Genomic DNA, 13,793 nt, shown 5'->3' on the forward strand with positions numbered 1-13,793 from the left:
CTTGGCGTGCTCATATTATTATTTACATGTTCATTTATGGGGATGAAATCTTTATGCAGCCTTAAGGGTACCTAGACAGTGGTCCACGTACATACACCCACCACCCCAGTCAAGATCCAGAATGCTTCTGCCACATCGCTCCAGAAAGTTCTCTCCTGCCCCCTTCCTATCACCTCCTCTTCCGCCCTGAGGTGACCAGTCTTCTGATTCCGATCACCAAACCCATTACGGCTTTTCATACCAGTGGAATCAGGCAGTTCTCCTCACTGGTGCCTGGCTGCTTTCAAACTCAGCATAATGACTGCAAATCCTCCATGTGCTTACACCCATCAGCGGTTCATTCCTTTAGACGGCTGAGTAGTATTCCACTGTATCAATGTACCACGATCTATCCAATGTTGATGGACACTGGGGTTGTTCCTAGTTTGGGGTTACTTCATTCATTATTACGAATGAACCTGCTACGGATCTTCCTGTGCAAGTCTTTGTGTGGACCTGTGTTACCAAGGCCCTGCCTGCCTCCCTCTGTGGATACCAACACTGTCTTGCCCTCACTCACATACATTGGTAGAAACATAACCTTGGGCTTTTAAGAACACCAGAAACGATTACTGATCCAAAGCATCTCTCTCTCTCTTTTAAAAATGATCGCTTTCGAGAATGCCTAAATTGCCATCCGTTGCTGTCTCTTCCTTTGAGGCTACTCTGGCTCTGGCTGGTCTGAAATTTTATTGGAAGAGAGTTTGCTAAACATTTTTCTTCTGACCAGGAAGGCCTCTGCACAGGGGTATGGAAAGTGGATGAAGGGACTGAACAAAAGCATCCCCCATGTCACCATTTTCTGGGAAGTGTGTATTTTCAGTGTGTATGTTACTCTTAGACTGTGTCTTCCTCAGCAGTTCCTATCAGATACCCATCCCTAGGCTAAACCATCAGGTCAATTTATGAACTTGGCATCCCAGACCTGTCCATCCCCAGATAGCCATCCTGGAAGGCACCAGTGTGGAATCCCCGTATTCCTAACTGCAAGGGTCCCTGGAGGCCTGGGTGCCGGGAGTGGGGGTGGGTAACGGGGAGTGAGGGATGTGTGTGCTGGTGAGAGGGAGCCTGCAGCCACGTGCAGGGATGCAACCGCTGGCCCTCATGGCAGCAAGCCTCTCTGCATCAGTGAAATAAGCCAATTTGTGCCCCCACCTCCTTCCCCCCAGGAAGGATTCAGCGGGCTTTGTGTAAGGGGATTAAGGCTTTAGCCTGCTCAGCAGGGAGAAGGGCTCTTAGCTCCAAGTTCTGTGGCTGTGTGACCATGCCACCCTGTGTCCACGAGGCCTTGAGGGCTGCCCTGACTCCAGGGCAGCAGGAACTTCAGCAAGAAATAGTAGCGGCAGCCCACAGCCTCCCTAGGGGCGTAAGTCCGTGTGCTCTGCATCTGTGTCCTATGAAAGTCCCAAGAAGGGGACTTTCAGGGGTCGGGGGAGGCGGTGGGAGAGAAGGGGCAGAGACAGGCAGAAAGACACGCGCTGGAAAGATCTGAGCCCAGGTAGGAGTGATGCAGGCAGAACTTCTCTGTGTCTGCTGGGCCTGGGCTGGGTGCTGAAGCAGGTGCCTTCTGCGTAGATTCAGACCTGAACTTGGAGTTTGAAGGCTGGAGCCTCATCAACTCTGTGAAACTGGTGAGTCTGGTGTCCCCTGTGGTCAAATGGGAATGACTGTCCTCCATGACAGGATGGCCCAGGAATGAGAGTGCTGTCCACTTGAGGGACTTTGGCTGGGACTCTGCTACTCAGAAGGCTGCTTGTGAATGTCCTTTGGAGGGCCAGGGATGATCCGGGCAGTGACAAGTGGTGGGGGGTGGCAGAGGTGGGGGGTAGGACTGGGGGCTCTGTGTCTGCTTGGGAAGAGAGATGCCCCCACATCCTTTGCTCACCCAACCCCATCCCTGGAGGAATATGTCCTGCGGAGGTCAGCTGACTTCCTGCCCGCCTTCACTTCCTCCTCCACTTAACAGAAGCCCGGCCAGAGGCCAGGCCCTGGGAGAAAAGCTGGGGGGAGGGGCAGAAGAGGACGGGGACAAACTGGTCCACACCCCACTGCTCTGCCCACCACCCAGCCTGCCCTGTGCTTGACAGGGCCTGCCAGAATCTCCTCAAGGCCTTGGGCTCAGAACCTTGGAATCGGAACTCCCAACTCCATCTCGGTGTGGCTGGCCTGGGAAAGCCTCGGTCTCTTCATCTGCACAACTAGATTTGGACGGGGAGGCCTAGATTAAATGCCCATGCCGGGCCCTCCTGATAGAGTCCCTCAGGCAGACCCCTCTATTCTCCTTTCTTAGCCGACTTCCCTGTGCCAGCTTCTATGATCAAATTCTGAGCATTCAGGAAGGGCTTTAGAAAGCAGCTGATGTGCTGCGCCCATTGTTCAGATGGGAACAGTGAAGCCCAGGGAGGGATGAGGCTTGCCCCATCCAGTGCGTTAGCACCAGGCTGACTCCATCTGCTGATACACAGCCTGTTCTCTCGGCCCCTGGCTCATAGTGGGAAGCAGAGCATTTTGCACGTCCGAGCCGGAGGCAGGGAGGCAGTGACTCCTCTTGCAGGGGTGGTGGTGGGGGTGGGAGGGCGGGCAGGCTAGTCCGGACAGGTTCAGTGGGAATCTACTCTGGCTGTGGCTGCCTTCTGTTGGGCTGCCTCAGGCTGAGCCCAGGGCCTCAAGGTCCTAGGGACATTGCTTTCTGTTTATTTTCTGCCTGGCTTCTGCACGCATTGCGGTTTCCTCTTGGAAGAGCTGCAGTGGGAACTGTGGGGCCTGCTCTGGGGGGCTGGGCTGCATCTGTGGGAAAGTTTGGGTTCTGCAGATGGCTTGCAGCCTGCTGCCAGGACCCTAGTCCCTGAATTCCCACCCCCAGTCCTTATGCTGAATTCCTACGCTGTGGGCAGTGGGCTCAGCTCCTCTACCTAGGCCAGTTTAGAGTGGAGGGCCAAATCCTCTGTGTGTGAGCCAGGGGGATCTTCTAGTCCACACTCCTCACACTCCTCACCTTCTGATTCACAGATGGGGAACCAAGGGCAGAGATTCCCCTGTTCAAGGCCTCTCCTAGTCTAGGGCAGAGCTGGGGCACGAACGGGGCTGCCTGGTTCCCAGCTCAGTGAGCCTTCTGCGGGGCCTGAAATCCCCTCATCCCTTTGGGCTTTGCTGGAGTGGGGTGGACACCCAGGGATGTCTGAAGCCCTGAGTTTCCCATGACATCTCTCTGGAAGGGGCCTGGCCCTCCTTCCCCACGGTACCCTGGCCACGGCCCAGACTCTGGGCAGAAGGAAGTTGGGAGGGGGCCACCCCTGCCCTTGTTCTCTCTGGGGTCCCTGGGAACCTGACCCACCACTGAGAGCGCTGTGTTCCGGCCTGGGAACCAACCCTCAGATTTGAATTTCAACTCCCCTCTCCCCTGCCCACTGGCTTAGCAACTCTATCAAATTGTCCCAAACCCCTGAGCCTCAGTTTCCTTGTGTGTAAAGTGGACTTGTGACAGCCGCCTCCTTACGAGGCTAACAACAGGAGCAGCAGTACTACGCGAGCTGTAAGATGCTTGGAGCACACGGAGGAGTTGAGGCCAACGGCCGAGGACCTGATTCCAAGCAGCAGCTGGGAAAGGCCAAGGTCTCGTCTTGCCCAGACAAGCCTGTGGGGGAGCCCAGTGAAGGTGCTAAGCTGTCTCTGGAGAATGCCTGCCCTCTCCAGGGAGTGTGCAGGCCTTGGGAAGGGAGCAGGATGGCCTGGCGAGTGGCCCCACTTTGCAAGGGCGGGGGCCACCCGATTCCTGCCCTCAGGGAGCCAGATGCTCTGTGGGGGAAGCTGATAATTGAGCCATCTCTCAGGGAGCCGACCCTGATTTTTATTAATCTACAGGACAAAGCAAGCAGAGCTGTCCTGCTGAGGAGACTGTGAGAAGGCGATGAGATGAAGGGGAAGTCATTTATCTTGCCAGCCTCTTCTGCTTGGGGGACTTTCCTGGCGTGTGACAGAAGAAGTGGAAGCCAACATCGGAACCTTGGGCAGAGGGCTCTGTGGCTCCTCTCCCTCACATGTCTTTGCCCCTAGTCCCCCAGCCACCTGCCTCTTTAATCCATTTAACGCCTCTTCGTTGCTGCTTTTTTTTCTTTTTAATACTTTTCTCCAGTTGAGGCCCCCTGGGGCCTCCTTGACAGATGAGAAACTCCCAGGGTCCCAGTCGCAACAGCCTTGGGCTTGGCGGTTCCCAGAGCTGGCTGGGCTGTTCCCCGGGAGGGGACGCGGCTTCAAGGTCAGGCTGACGCTGGCTGACCTTGAAAGCTTCCTCTGCCTCCCCTGACGTGCCCCTACTCTCTAAGCTCAGTGAGCTCCATCACATTAAAAAGCTGTTAAAAGTGCCCATCTGGTTTGCTGCCTGCATGGGTGGCTGGCCGATCGATGGCCGGGATGAGCCGGCAAGGGTCTGCCCTGGGGACCCGGCCCACGGGGCGGCCTGGCAGCCTCCATTCACCCACTCTCACTTGAGGGAGGGCAGGCAGTAGGAGGAAGACAAAATAATCAGGGTGGGGATGCTGTGAGCTGTACTTCATGTGTATGTGAAAGGCGCCCCCTGGAGTTGTGCTGTGATCAGGCTTAACACATACCCTGTGCCAGGCATTAGCCTACGTGCTTTAAATAGATGAATTCATTTATCTTCCCACCAATCCACTGAAGGGAGGCTATCATTAATTCCATTTTACAGCTGGGAAAATGAGGCACAGAGAGGTTAAGTAATTTACTCAAGGCCACACAGCTGGTAAGTGACCAAGCCAGAGTGGGAAGCCAGGATGTCTGGCTCCAGAACTCGCTGCAGCATCTGATGTTGGCTGGGCTGCTTCTGGGGAGGCGACAAGATCATACTCCCTGACACACTTGCAGAAATCTTTTATTTTTGGCTGTGCTGGGTCTTCGCTGGGTCTTGGCATGGGGAATCTTAAGTATTGGCACGTGAACTGTTATTTGTGGCATGCTGGATCTAGATCCCTGACCAGGGCTCAAACCCAGGCCCCTGCAGTGGGAACGCAGAGTCTCAGCCCCTGGACCACCAGGGGATTACCCCTTATAGCGATCTTGAGAGATAAGTATGACCATGCTCTTATTACAAATAGAAGACCAGGACCCAGGAATGTTTAGACGCTTCTCCAGGGTCACACAGCTAGTAAGCAGATGGGGAGACACTCAACCCAAGAACCCACTGGTCTCAGCCTTACCTGCAGGGTGATATCCACTTCCCACTCTGCACACGCTGTCTTGCCTGGGCTGCAGGTAGCAGCCTCCTCTGGGCTGTAGCTGCCCTGTCGGGATTACTAGGGTAGCCTGAGCCAGGCCTCCAAACTCCAGGGCTGTGTGGCCACAGGCAAGCCCTTTCCTTCCCTGGGCTTGTGTTTCCTTGGGCCAGGGGTCAGATAATCAGAAGGCCTGGTGGGTGGGGGCAGAGTATGAGGCATATGCAGCATAGAGTGATATATATGCTGGGCTTTGGGCCCTTCATTAAATTCCAAGCAAACCTAGCTGCAGCCTTCCACGGTGGGCTTCCTGGGCCTCCAGAGCATTTTGTCTGCCGGCTAATAGTTTTTAGTACTCCTGCAGGGCCCAGTAACAGCCAAGTCCTCGAGGGCTCGCACCTAGACCCTCCTAGGCTGAGGAAGGCTCCCCGAGAGGCACCAACATTCCTTTCCCACCTCAGCCGACCAGGCCCCCCTTGGGTCATATCACAAGCAGAGCTGGGGGAAGGGAAAGGTTGAGAGGGGGCCCCAGAGGAGATGAGGGATCACGCCCCAACTCCCATTCTCCTCCCAGCTGGCTGCCACATGTGGCTGTCAGGAGCCCACAACTCCATCACTGGTGGAAATCTTCAGATTAACCCATGAAGGCCCACCTTCCAATGACAATTTTAATGCCAAGGTCTAATGATATCTCTCGGTCCCCTTTCCCACCTCATTACCTCCCACTCATCCCCAGTTCGCTCTGTCCCAGCCACACTGACCTCCCTGCTGTCCTCAAGTGCATCAGGCCACTGCCACCTCAGGGCCTTTGCACAGGTGACCACTCCTCTGCCATCCCCCTTCCCCATGGTCCTCATTGTTGGTTCACTGCTTAAGCTGCTTCAGGTCTGTTCTTGATTTCTACTTTCTCATCAAGGCCTGCCCTGACCATTTGACTTCAAACTGCCTCCTCCCGGCCCTCCCCACCCTCCTGATCCTGCTCTGTGGCATTCCACAGATTTATCACCTTCTGCAACTTTGTAATTAACTTATTTATATTGTTTTCCTCTTTGTCCTTCATTAAAATATAAGCTCCAAAAAGGCAGGGACTTTTGTTTGTCTTGATCAACATCAGATCCCTCCCCAGCACTTAATATCTAAATACAGTGTAGGCGCTTCATGAACACCTGTGGAACAAATGAATGGATGAGTGTGTAGATTACAGTACCTCCCAAAGCAGGGTAACCCTGTGTTCGTTTGTTTGGGGACCAGCAAACGAAGTCTTCCGACACTTAGGTTGGAACCTCATCTCTGTCCTTGGCTGTGTAATCTTGAGCATGTGCCTCGACTCAGGGAGCCTCAGCTTACTAAGTGTCCTGGCCTCTCATGGGACTGCAGCTTCTGAAGAGATGGCTTCCAGGAGGGGCCTGGCAGCCAGCACATCCATAGGCCCCCCTGCTGCTCTCCGTCCCAGGCAGCCCCCCACATCCTGGCTGTGTGACATCAACGCTAGACAGATCACCTGACTTCCCTAGGGCTCACTTTCTCCACTTCTAAAATGGAAGATGATGAAGACTGAGGTCTGTGAGCAGCTGCCATTGAGCCTGGGATTTGGTGAGCTTTCTGCAAAGCTTCACTCTATTCAGTTGTTGCTAGGTCAGTGGGGTGGAATGGCCTTCACCATGGAGCACTGGGCCATCAGACACCCCTCCCTAGCCAAGGGGAACCACCAGAGTAGAGGACAACAGAGCCAGCAGGGACTTTGGAGGTCAACGGGGGACCCCGCAGAGGAACAGGAGCTTGTCCAAGATTGTAAAGACTCAGACTCAGCCCTTCCCCAAGCACCTGTAGGTTTCACCTCGTGGGTCTTTGGGTGTCAGGCAGCCCTCGCAGTCCTGTCCAAGGCTTGCCAAGGGTTGGGATACATGCGCTTTCAGGCGTGTGTGCATTCTCTCCCTACATCTTCTCCCCACCAGCTGAGGGTGTGTGGGGTGGGGTAGGAGGAAGACACTGGGTGGGGAATTAAACTCCTGGTTCTAAACAGTCTTGGGCTCTAGAAACCCTCTGATGAAAGCCATGACCTTCTCTTGAAAGAGAAGCACATTTCCACTTTCAGAAGATAGAACCACTGTCCCCGTAAATGAGAATTTAGTCATCATCCGGGGGGGGTTCCCCCATGGTGGCGCTGGCCGTGGTCCCTGTTACTGGAGTCCATGTGTCCATGCCGTCCAGCTGCATTATCAGATCTGTTGCACCAGCACCTCATGTAAAACCAGGAGGGTCACTGCCATGCTATTGGCCAAGAGTCCATCTTCAGCAGCAGGGCCCTGGAGGGCAGCACGCAGCATCCTGGACGCGCACGGTCAGGTTAGGGTGGGGAAGATGGGGCAGTGGTGAGAGCCGCCCCCAGCCCTGCCTCTCTCAGGACCCCCTTGGGGCTCAGGCATGTGGGGCTGCTGAGAAAGACTCAGGTGACAAGACAAGCTGGGGGAAGCAGAAAGAGCGCAGTTTAAGAGAGGATTCTCTAGGTCTGGTCCTCGAAAGGAAGGCAGGGAAAGCATCACTAACCTGTTTCACAGATAAGTAATTGAGGCTCAAAGTAGACACCAAGCATGCAGATCAAGAAAATGAAAAACCAGGATTTGAATCTGCTCTGACTGCCTCTAGAGTCCATGTCTTAGCCCAGTGGAAAGAACAGTCTCAACAATTTAACTTGACATGGAGCAGCTCCTGTGTATAGAATCCTATGTCAGACAACTTGGGAGGACACGGATCCAAGGGGAGCATAAAACCCACTAGAAACAACCAGGGAAGTAATAATAATAATAATAACCAAGGAATAATAATAGCCAACATTTTGGGAGCTATTATGCTAGGGGCCAGCATTAAGCCAAACAATTTTTATGAATTATGTCATTTAAGCTCTTGGATACTTCGAGGTATAAGTAGCACTGTGTCTGTTATTCTTGGTTGCTTTTGGGACCCATAAGTGTGTACTCATTTTTGAGATAAGAGCCTCAGTGAGGTCAGGCAGCTTGCCTTTGACAAAGGTGATATCTTGCTGAGGCTCTGTTTCTTACTACCTGGATGTTGTCTGGAGCTGCGTGGACCCAGGCAGGTGTCACCTAGACCCTTGGCTCAAGTTGGCTGGAGCAGGATGAGGCAGAAAGGTTGTGGGTAGGCATCACTCCTGGATTGTTCTAGAGGAATTGTATTCCATGTCCCCTCTTTGAGCCTCCTTTTTCCCTTCTTTGGATCCTCTGACCTCCGATGTCCTTGAGTTTGTGACCTGAGCTGTTCTCCCATTCCAGATGCTTTGAGGCTTGGTTAAAGGTTAGGGTCTCTGTGAGAGCAAAGAGTGACTTCATGGAGGAGAGACCAGCTGCCAGGGTTGGGGCGGGGTGATGGAGCGTGGGGAGAGAGCAAGGACGAGAGCACAAGGAAAACCCTGGGAGGAATACACTTTCCTTTGCTTGAGAGTTTGGAGGGAGAAGGGCCAGGTCTTCTCCCAGCCCTACTTTCAACAAGCCCCAGGTCACCTTACCACCCCTGTGTCCCCCCCAGAAGGCTAATTTAATATCAGATCAACCAAGACAGCAAAGAAAACAATGATAGGAGAAGAGGGGCCAGCATTCAGCCCCTCTTCTTTCTGGACGTGAGTCTCTCCTTGGTGAAGAGAGGGAGTGTTCCTTCAGCCATTCGGGGGTATTCATGCCCGGCTGGCTCTGAATCTGGAGAGGTGAAGGTAGTCCCTCCGTGCCCTGCCCCAGGTCTGTGATTGGTGGTGTCCCCTCCTCTCCCCTCCCCTTCCCCGCCTCCCCTCCCCTCCCACTCCTTTCACAGCCCCCAGCGTGCTGTGCAGTTATTAGTTTAGGTCCATTTAGAATCGGCTTAGCAACCCCACACCCCTGGAACCTGGAAGCTTAAAGCACAAGATGTCTGGCAAATGGAAATTCAATTGCTTTAATATAGAGACTATTTTGCTGCAGTCGAACTGGAGCCTCTTATTAAGAATCTGATGGAATTTCTAAACAGAGAGAGAGGCCCCAAGGAGGGGGCATCGCCCATCACACACCAACATTGCTTTTGACATATTTATGGCTCCAATAAAATCTCCCATCTGGTATATTTTAAAATAAAATTGAAAATTTATCACTATCCCTGAGTTGGTTTGTCGTTCTCCCCAGGAGGAGATAGCCAGCCTGAGATTACCGCAGCAGCGGTGGCAGCAGCAGCGGGTGGCAGGCGGGCAGAGAGGTTACCGGGCTCTGATTTAAATTTCAGTACTTTCCCCATTACAGCTGTCTGGGCTGGGAAAATTACTAGGGGGAAGCAGGCCTCGTTCTTCTCCTGTTTCTCTGGACAACTGCTCAGCTCTCCCCCGGGGTCCACAGGTAAGGTTTGTTCTATCTCCTGGTTTGCAAGATCTAGATAAACCTGGGAGACATGTGAGAACCCCTGGTTTTCTGGGATGATGGTTCTCCAGGCCTGGGAATAAGCATTGTCCTTATTCAATCCTCTGGAGCCCAGGGGACATCTTTGGAAACTGCCAGATGGTTGAAAAGGTCCTCTGTTTATTAGAGCTCAGAGATCAAGGTCAGGGCTTAGACTCAAGTGGGGATCAAGGTTCAGTTTATAACCAGCATTAAGGTTCATCTAAAACTAAGATCAGAACTTAAACTTATGTCAGGATCAAGGCTTGGTCGATAAGTGAGTTCAGGGCTCAGGCGGGGATCAAGGCTCAGTCTATTAACAAAGACATGGCTCAGATTTCCTCTTTATAGAAGTCAGTTCATATCTCTGAGCTTTAATTTCTTTTTCAGTCAAATGGTGAGATAAGAATTGCCCTGCCTGCTTCCAGAAGCTACCTAGAGGAACAAATAAAACAAGAATATCTTTCATTTCTGTAACATTTCATAGCCTATAAAAATGCCAGTATATACCTCATATCTTTGGTCCTTATAATAATCCCTACTCTAAAGACAAGAATATAGGCTGAGAGAAGTTAAGAAGCTTATCCAAGGTCACACAGCCTGTAAACACAGGCAGGAAAGAGGGATCGGACCCAGCTCTTCCAGACTCCGACTGGTTCCTAGCACACAGAAACACACAGTAGTGAGAAGACTGCATTTGTCTACCCAGTACTCATTTCCCCTTTTTGCTCTAGTAACAGTCTGCTTTTTCTCTTCCAGGGGCCAGTGTATCTACCTAAAAGACTACACGTCCTAGCTTCCCTTGCAGTCAGAAGAGGTCAATGAGATATGAGGAAGGAGAACTGTGGAGTGGGACTCCTGGGAAAGTTCTGTTATAGAGACATGGATAAAGAGCATGCAGATTCCTCTCTTCCCTCCTCCTTGCTTCCTGCCTGGAATGCATACACAAGGGAGACCAGCAGCCACGTTGAACCCTGAGGTGACATGGAAGATAGAAGCAGTGCTGAGGAAGAAATCAAAAAGAGAAGGAGCCCGGGACACTGATGACATGTGGAACCACCGTACCGACCCTGGACTGCCAGCCTCCAGTTATGGAGCAGTGAAAGACACAACTAATTTATTCAGGCCATTATGCTTGAGTCTCTGTTACGGGCAGGCAAATGTAACTTTCAACTTACTCAAAGGTGATACCCTGAAAACGAGTGTGGTCAGGTAAGCTTGAGAAACACCATGCTAAACAGAGGCTTTCTTGTATAACTTCCCAGAGCCTTTAATTCCTGCCCAGTTGGTTTCCCAAGCGTGCTTTTCACGGATCTCTGTTCTGGTGCCACACTGTGTGTCTGGGTGCTGGGAGACCCTTCCTGATATCTGACGGGGACTGGAAAATGCCTCATCCAGTGCTCTCATTGTTAAAGCAGATGAAGCCACTGGCCCCTTTTGACCCTTTCTTGAGCTTCGCTAGCATTCTGATTTTGGCTTCTCAGTGTTTAAGGAAGGCAGGGCCAAGTGTGTGTGCACGCTCAGTTGTGTCTGACTCTTTGCGACCCCATGGACTGCAGCCCGCCAGTCTCTTCTGTCCATGGGGTTATCCCCACAAGAATACTGGAGTGGGTTGCCATTTCCTTCTGCAGGGGATCTTCCCAACCCAGAGACTGAACCCGTGTCTCCAGCAGCTCTTGCACTGGCGGGCAGATTCTTTACCACTAGCGCCACCTGGGAAGCCCATAGGGCCATGCAGGGGAGGACTAATTTGGGGACAGAGCTAGCAGAGCCCTCTGGAGCAAGAAGGTCTCCTTGCGGCAGCCGGAGCCTTCAGGGACTGGGGCTTGCCTCACAGGTGAGGGGCCCGTTGCAGGATAAGAGGACCCTGGGCACCTTTTACATCTTACATAGGGCACGGGCAGTCTGTCCCTCTCCCCACCCCAAGGCAAAGAGGGACTTAGAGGGCATGGAGCGTGGGAGGGACTCATCCCAGCCACAGAAACAGTGACTGACGCCCTCTGCCTAACCTACCGCCAGCCCTTCAGTTTTCCAGAAAGCTCTGGCTGAGTCATGCACTTTGCTGCCATAGCTGCATCTCACTCCTCTGTGGGGGTCCCACTGCAGGCTGCAAGATCTTGACATGCCCTTTCATTGCCGTTTTAAGAGACTCATAACACAAAAACAGTCATAGAGGCACCCACTGCCTGGTTTGGTAATTACTGTGCTCCTTGTTGGGGAACTGTTTACTGCTTTGTAAAGGGTGAGGTCTCCCACTACTTTTTAAATAAGTGTCCTCCTTGGAGAGCACAGCCACAACTGGGGCAGTTCATCAGCAGCCTGTGCCAAGGAGAGAGAGGCATGGAGCTCCATTGTGGCAGCCCAGGTGGAGGAAAATGGTTGTGGGGGGAGGGGTGGTGGGGGGATTCAGCCAGAATGCCAGGCCAGGGATGCCTAAGGACTCATGGTCCCCTTCCCTCTGTTCCTCTGTGGCCAAGTCCAGCCCATTCCCCAGACCTCAGTCTCTCAGTCGGTACAATGGAGGCAAGAGATCAGGCTTCTGAGAACTTGTCCAGGGCCAGATTTCTGAAGTTCTGCCTTTTAAAGGAGATTGTAGGGAATTGAGGGCAGAAGAGAAAGACAACTAGCTCCCTCTTTTGCTAGCAAACTCTTAAACAGCAGGAACCATGCCTGTTTCCTCTCTTTAGCTCAGAACCTGACTCTGGCGTGGTGAGGTAGGAGAACCCATCCCAGCCAGAGGTGTGGATGGTTCTAGAGAAGGGTGGAATAGATGGGAAGGGAGTGGCGTGTGGGAAAAAAATGGAAGCCCAGGGCTCCTTCTGAAGAAAATCCAATATCAAAACTTGAACAAGAGCCCCATAAACCAAGAAACAAATCTTGGACTCAGGAGGTGAAGGATCATTTAAATGGCAAATTCCCCTGTGCCTGCAAGGGCCTTGTTTATAGAATAAAGAGCTGAGAGTGCAGGTGGTCCCACACAGAAAACTGGAAGCTTTTCTGTTTCAACTCCCCAAAGATTCATCTGCAATGCAGATGAAGCATCTTAGAAACAAGGATGAAAACAGGGTTTGATTTTCACAAAGGCCAATTCAGAGGCACACTTCCTGTCCAGCCCAGCACACCAGCATCTGTGTATGAGATAACCATCCCCCGCTGGCTGAGAGCCTGCCCAGGTCCTGCCAAGGTCAGGTGGGGCTACACCCACGCCTGCGTGCAAACTTACACACCCATACACACTCTCATTTACCCGGGATCTACAGCAGACTCATTTTGGATTTGGTCTTTATGTAAGGTCTATCCTCTGCCCAGATCTGGATCTAGAAAATTCATTTACTCTGCAGTTATTGAGTAAGAGGTAAAAGCCAGGAGTTGGAAATACCATGATGAATAAGATGCAGCTCCTCAAGGAACTCACAGGTCAGGCAGAGGGATAAAGAGACCAACACTTAAGAGAGCAGAGCATCACAGGAGTAGACGGGCATGCAGTACAAGCTTGGGAGGTCAGGGAGCACTTCCTGAAAGAGGTGACACCTTTAAGCAGCACTAACCAATGATAGCCACTGGCCACGTGCGGCCTGTGTATTTCATTAGCTTAAGGCTCATGCATGTGAGCACAGTCATGTCTGACTCTTCACAGCATCATGGATTATAGCCCGCTAGGCTCCTCTGTCCATGGAATTTTCCAGGCAAGAATACTGGAGTGGGTTGTCCTTTCCTGCTCCAGGGGATCTTCCCAACCCAGGACCAAAACTACGTCTCTTTCATCTCCTGCATTGGCAAGTGGGTTTTTTAATCGCTGCACCAGCTGGGAAGCCCTAACTGAAGGTAAACACAATTTTAAAATGTTTTCTCCTTAGCACTGGCCAGGTTCAAGTGGCTACTATATTGGACAGTGCAGAGACAGGATATTTCCTTCCTCACAGAAAGTTCTGTTGGACAGCACTGTGAGGGTAAACAGATCTTCCCTAGGTTAGGGCCACGGAGAGATATTCCAGTTCCAGGGAGCAGCTTTGTAAAGGCCAGGAAGCATAATGCAGTGGGTCCAGGGGACCGGCACCCCAAACACAGGTGTGAGGAGGAAGGCGGGTGGTGATGGCTGAAACTGGAGAGGAGG

General features: G+C 52.4%; 1 long non-coding RNA gene across 1 annotated transcript in view; it reads left to right on the forward strand.

The window, feature by feature from the left end:
* Positions 1–12,151: 12,151 nt before the first annotated feature.
* Positions 12,152–13,793, forward strand: part of LOC132658118 (uncharacterized) — a 30,253-nt gene continuing 28,611 nt past the window's right edge. Inside the window, exon 1 of the long non-coding RNA XR_009597238.1 lies at positions 12,152–13,504. This is a non-coding gene — a long non-coding RNA (uncharacterized LOC132658118). The remainder of the gene's footprint in view (positions 13,505–13,793) is intronic.

Source organism: Ovis aries, chromosome 18 (assembly GCF_016772045.2).
Source record: "Ovis aries strain OAR_USU_Benz2616 breed Rambouillet chromosome 18, ARS-UI_Ramb_v3.0, whole genome shotgun sequence".
Classification (NCBI taxonomy): Eukaryota; Metazoa; Chordata; class Mammalia; order Artiodactyla; family Bovidae; genus Ovis; species Ovis aries.